Source organism: Myotis daubentonii, chromosome X (genome assembly GCF_963259705.1).
Source record: "Myotis daubentonii chromosome X, mMyoDau2.1, whole genome shotgun sequence".
NCBI lineage: Eukaryota > Metazoa > Chordata > Mammalia > Chiroptera > Vespertilionidae > Myotis > Myotis daubentonii.
Window position 1 is genome coordinate 40,120,252 of NC_081861.1, and position 6,652 is coordinate 40,126,903.

The 6,652-nt window shown below is 43.0% G+C and overlaps 1 non-coding gene across 1 annotated transcript; it reads right to left on the bottom strand.

Moving 5' to 3' along the window:
- Positions 1 to 4,921: 4,921 nt before the first annotated feature.
- On the bottom strand, positions 4,922 to 5,134 carry LOC132225303 (small nucleolar RNA U3). The gene has a single exon (XR_009450834.1). It is a non-coding gene; the product is annotated as a small nucleolar RNA U3 (small nucleolar RNA).
- Between the last annotated feature and the right edge of the window lie 1,518 nt (positions 5,135 to 6,652).

The window sequence follows — 6,652 nt, forward strand, 5'->3', positions numbered from 1 at the left end:
TGGCGACAGTTGGGTCAGGTCTTGAAGGATGAGTAAGAGTTTTCCAGGCAGGCTAGGGGGAGGAAGGGCCTTCCAAGCAGAGGGAATAGCATGGGCAAAGGCACGGAGATGTGAGGCAACACTGTAAGATTCTTAGCTGGGAGAGCAACACGATTAAACTGATTCACTCTTTGACTCAACACATGTGTGCTATGCGCTCAGCTAGGCGGTGAGGATGACGGCAGTAAAAAAAACAAATCCCTTAACTCGTGGAGCTTACATTCTAGTTGGAGAGATCCACGCACAGCAAAGGGATAAAAATAAAGCAGGGGATGATAACAGAGAGGGAGCACAGGGTGGTGCTAGAGAAGGGTGACCAGGCAAGGCATTCTTGGCCCACCGACTTTGAGCAGGACTGAATGAAGGGAGGGAGCAGGCCTTGGTAGTGAATGGGGAAAGGTAACAACACCAGGCAGAGGGACTGCAGGTGCAAAGGCCTTGGGGTGGGGAACGTGTTTGGTGTGACCAAGGAACAAGCAGGTGGGACTGGGGAGTAGTGGACCAGCATGAGGAGGGATGGTGGGGGATGAAGTTGGTACAAGATGGGGTTGGTGAGATAGAGAAGGGCCCAATCATGTAGGGCCATGTGGGCCACAGCAAGGGGGCTGGGAGAACTCATTGTAAAGACTGCATGTTATGGTATGAGAGGAAAGTGAGGTGATAGGATAATGCAAAGATTTTCACCCAAACTGGAAGGATGGAGGCGCAAAGGACACTGGAAGGAAGCTCAGGAGGACTTCAGTTTGAAAATGCTACATTTGAGAGGCCCGTTAAATCTCTAAGAGGAGCTGTCAAAGAGGCATCTGGATGTGTCAGTATGGAACCTGAGCAGGGGTCAGGGCAGCAGGTGTCCATGCTGAGCGGCATTTAAAGACCTGACATGAGATTTCAAGCTCTGCGGGCCGAAGTCCAAGGCCAAGACTCAAAACAAGCCACAGGCTGACACTCAGGCTCAGGCTCCCAAAAGTGCCCCCAGGAAATCTCCACAGTAGAGGCCTCTGTCTACCAATGTGAGGCTGGAAGAACTGGTGTGACCCTTGGGCTGCTGTCTGCATGGAGTTAGTGTCCTCCTGTGCTATTTGCACAAATAAACTTAAGGCAGGATCTGTCAGTCAAAAGAAGAAAAATTTAAAGATGTGAATGCTAACAAGAGAATGCAGCTTCCAGATAACATGTAATTTCCTCTGCCAGAGAATAAAGTTGCTTTTCCTTAAATGCTAACAATCATTCAAGCTCACTAGTTTCCTAAAATGAAATACTTTGGTCCAATAACCTAACCTTATCAATAAACTCCAATCCCAAAAGTCTTGCTTTTTTTAAATTTTTAATTGATTTTAGAGAGAGAAGAAGGGAGGGGGCAAGATAGAAATATCAATGATGAGGATACGGGAAAGTTGGACCTTAATGCGTGGTGTTCCTCTGGGCAGGATTGTTCCCAGATTCTTGTCCAGTGGAGTCGAAGAATGAAACCATGGATGAAAAGATGGTATAGCAAAAGGTGAGAAACAAGCACAGACTCCCACGTGGGGAGGGGGAAAGAGTCCCACTGAGTCCCTTTTTTCCATGGTTTATATAGGCTGCAGTTCGTTGTGCCTTGGTATCCCCTCTGATTGGTCACTATCCCCTCTGATTTGGTCACTATAGCAACTTCAGAGCTCAAACCTCATGTGAGGTACCAGAGACTCCCCTCTTCTTCCCCCTTATTGTTCTCCTATTCCCTTTGGGCTTTCCTCTTCCCTCTCTGAATGAGGGGCTTCCTTCCCTTTATTCTGTAAATGTACACCTTCTGCAGCTCCCAGCTCCCTTACTCGATGTGTACCTCCTGCAGCTCTGTAGCCCTGTGCTTTTTCCATGGGCCCCTTAATTCCTAAAATTTCCTAAACCTGCCTATCTCACCCCTAAACACTCCTATCTCACCCCTAAAAACTCCTTTCAATGATAATCATTGATTGACTGACTCCTGCACATTCCCTACTGGGACTGAGCCCTCAACCCAGGCCTGTGCCCTGACGAGGAATCCAACCATGACCTTCTAGTTCATAGGTTAACGCTCAACCACTAAGCCACACTGTCCGGGTGAGTCGTGCTGTTTTAAATAAACACACTTTTCAAGATTACATAAAAAATATTGATAATTATTGAAATTGAGTCCCTGTTTGATGGGAATTCATTATAGTATTCTCTCTACTTTTAGGCATACTTGAACATTTCCATAATAAGCGCCCAGCCTGTTTTGTCTTCTGGACGGAAAGTATGGTGTCAGTCACCGGTGACTGACATGGCACTTAATGTGTTAAAATGTTTTTTGAAAAAAAATTTTTTCAATTATTGTGGAATTTCAGAAGGAAGGTTGTGGAGGGTGGGTGGATGGGAGGTAATCAACCAAGGACCTTATATGCATATATGCATGGCCCATGGACACAGACAATGGGACAGTGAGGGTCTGGGGTAGGGGGGCGGGCTGGAGAGGGTCAATGGGGGAAAAGGGGGGACATATGTAATACTTACAACAATAAAGAATTATTTTAAAATTTTTCTTTATTTCTCCATCGCAATCGCCAGGATAAAGTACACTTTTTTTTTTTTTTTTTTTAGCAGGAAAACAAGATTCTTTAGGATCAAGCTGATTTCTCGGGCTTCATATCTTAAGCCCTCCCACTCCTACCCATTTTGCACTCTATACTGCAGGATTTCTTAGCCTCAATACTATTGTGGTTTTTGTCCCAATAATTCCTTGGGAGAGGAGATTTTTAGCAGTATCTATCTTCTATCCACTAGTTGGCAGTAGCACTCATCTGGTTGTGAAAACCAAAAAAATTCTGACTTTGTCAAATGTTCTCTAGGGGGCAAAATTGCCCCTGCTTGAGACAAATGGTCTAAGTATACCAGATGGTCCACAGTTCCTAACATGACATGCTGTTTAATACCTCTGATAATTTTTATTAACTATTCCCTTTGCCTAGAACAGCGGTTCTCAACCTGTGGCTCGTTAACCCTTTGGGGGTCGAATGACCCTTTCACAGGGGTTGCCTAAGACCATTGGAAAACACATATATAATTACATATTGTTTTTGTGATTAATCACTATGCTTTAATTATGTTCAATTTGTAACAATGAAAATACATCCTGCATATCAGGTATTTACATTATGATTCATAACAGTAGCAAAATTACAGTTATGAAGTAGCAACGAAAATAATTTTATGGTTAGGGGTCACCACAACATGAGGAACTGTATTAAAGGGTCGCGGCATTAGGAAGGTTGAGAACCACTGGCCTAGAATGTCTTTCCCCTCCTCTTCCTGACAAGTTTTGTAATGGTTCAAATACCTGCTTAGATCAACACTTTTTGGGTGAAGTCTTTGTTTCCTGTGTTCATTTCATTTTTGTAGCCCCCAGCCTCCCAACACAATCTGTGGCATAAAATAGGTGCTAACTAAATGTTTGCTGAAAAGATTAACCATAATTACTAAGAGATTTTTTTAGAGGCTTCCACACATCTTTCTGTGATAATCTTTTTTAAAAAATATATTTCTTTATTGATTTCAGAGAGAAAGGGAGAAGGGGAGAGAGAGAAACATCAATGATGAGAATCATTGATTGGCTGCCTGCACCAGGTCCCCTACTGGGGATTGAGCCCGCAACCCAGGCATGTGCCCTTGGTCGGAATCAAACCTGGTACCCTTCAGTCTGCAGGCCAACGCTCTATCCACTGAGCCAAACCAGCTAGGGCACTAAGAGATTTTTACTGAGGTCCTTGTCAGCACTGAACTTTATAGAGGTATAAAGCAAGATCCTCACTCTAGAATGATTTACAAATTAGTTGATGAGATAAAAACTGTTAATTATCCCCTATTACCCCCTTTCTCCTTTGTCTTGAATAAAAGAAGCTCAGATGGCTATCTAGAAAAAACAAAATTTCCCAGCCTCCCTTCAGACTAAGTGCTAGCCAATTGATATAAGTGGAAGTGTATCCTTTAAAAGAGGGGGCATGCTCTTTGTGACTTCCTCCTTCCTATTGGCTGGAATGCTGATCAAATGGCTGGAGCTCAAGCAACTATTTTGGACTAGGAGATTGCCTCATGTTAAGAATGACAGAAGAGCCTTTCTGACTTTATTTATACCAGAAAGAAAGAAACTATAATCTTTTTTTTAATATATATTTTATTGAGTTTTTACAGAGAGGAAGGGAGAGAGATAGAGAGTTAGAAACACTGATGAGAGAGAAACATCGATCAGCTGCCTCCTGCACATCTCCTACTGGGGATGTGCCCGTAATCCAGGTACATGCCCTTGACCGGAATCGAACCAGGGACCTTTCAGTCCACAGGCTGACGCTCTATCCACTGAGCCAAACCGGTTTCGGCATATAATCTTGTTTAAAACATGGTTAAACTTGATCCTAAATAACTGAGTTGGGAAGACAGCAGAGATTAGATTGAAGAGGAAAACAGAAGCCCAGGATGCATGAGGAAGTTTGCACAAGAGTAAATTATCGTGCCCTGGCCGGTGTGACTCAGTGGATTGAGCATCCTCCCCTGCACTGAAAGGTCATGGGTTCTATTCTGGTCAGGGCACATACCCAGGTTGCAGGTTTGATCCCTGGAGGGAACTGATCAATGTTTATCTCTCTCTCTCTCTCTTTCTCGCTCTCAAAAAAAAAAATCAATAAAAAGCATATCCTTGGGTGAGGATTTTTTTAAAAAAAAGAAATATTTCTAATCTTAACTTTTATTCTTATATATTCTTCTGTGATTTTTTTTTTATTTAGGGTTTTATAGTTCCAAACACTCAAATCTGAATTTCTGTAAGTTCATTATTCCTCTTTATAATTGTCTTCCTTTATTTCTTTTTTTAAAGCTTTATTTGTACCTTAAAGAAACCACTCAGACTGTGTCCTCTCCCTCTTGCCCTCCCAAAGGAAGACAAGAATGATCATCAATGGCAAGAGGCAGTTGCATATGCAACATCAAGAGCCAGCTTCATGCTCAGGAGAGAACCTGCGCCTCCTCCTCGTGGTTTCGGGTGCTCTACACGATCAGAGAAACTTCTCTAGTAACGAACTATAGAAATGATCCCTGAAAGTATAGTCTTTTCCTTTACTTCTATTATCTATAAAATGTGTTACTATACTTGTTTAATATTTGACAAGAAATCTGTTCATATTTTTGTAATGGAAAACAAACAACATTTCAAAGGTCAGGAAGGCAATTCACATACAGATGAAAAAGCAAATGTTTGCTAAATAACTGTTTGCTTGGCCATCTTTAACAATGGAACACAGAGAGGAATTTGCTAGGTCCCTCCCTGTCTCACACTAGTTCATAGTAACTATGATGATAGCTCTCTTCTTGGAACAAGTCCGCTTTCTAAATTCTGTTAGGAAATTAGGGGTATGGTGAAAGGTTCTTCCTCTTTTCTTTTAAAAAAATATATTTTATTGATTTCAGAGAGTAAGGGAGAGGGAGAGAGAAACATCAGTAATGAAATAGAATCATTGATCGACTACCTGCTGCACGCCCCCTACTGGGCATCGGGCTGGCCACCCGGGCATGTGCCCTTGACTGGAATCAAGCACAGGACCCTTCTTCAGTCTGCAGGTCTATGCTCTATCCACTGAGCCAAAGTTTGTCTTGAATGTCTTCTTCCTCTTTTCTTAATAATAACCAGCTTAAAATAATATCCAAAAGACACATTTTGGGTGGCAACCTCTATTTCCCCTCAGAATTGATAGAAAACACAAGTTACCTAGTAAGGTAAACTTTGGATAACATCAGGTTTATCTGAGGAACAGGTAGTCAAGTACAACCCACAGAACCTATGTTTTGATCTGCAAAACACTAAACTTTCAAAATTACAGTATTGCCCAGCTGGTGTACCTCAATGGTTGAGCTCCGACCTATGAACCAGTAGCTCACGGCTAGATTCCTGGTCAGGGCACAAGCACGGGTTGGGGGCTCCATACCCAGCGTGGGGTGTGCAGGAAGCAGTTGATCAGTGATTCTGATCACTGATGTTTCTATCTCTCTCTTCCTTCCTCTCTGAAATCAGTAAAAATATATTAAAAACAAAAAAACGAGAGGATTACTTTTATTTTATTTTTTAAAAAATATATTTTATTGATTTTTTACAGAGAGTAAGGGAGAGAAATAGAGTGCTAGAAACATCGATCAGCTGCCTCCTGCACATCTCCCACTGGGGATGTGCCCGCAACCCAGGTACATGCCCTTGACCGGAATCGAACCTGGGACCCTTCAGGAGAGGATTACTTTTAAAAATAGGAATATAACTCCCAGCCAGAAGCATCTAACTGCTTTGCACGCTGGGATTTGTAGTCCGCAGAAGAGTCGTTGTAGTCAAGATGGCGAAATTGCTAAAAGGTGTACTGTAGAGAGAGGCCCTAGGGGAGTCTGGACCTAGCCTAGAGGGTATTGGGTGACGCGGGGAATCGGCTAGCGGGAACGTAAGACTAGGTGTTAAAATCTATTCACCGGAGGAAGCGGAACGCCTTGAAAGTCTCGCGAGATCCTTAAGAGGCCCAATGGAATGCGGGGTTGTCTTATCACTATGGCAGCTTGTTGGGGGCGGAGCTGTGACGAGACTGGGCAGAGC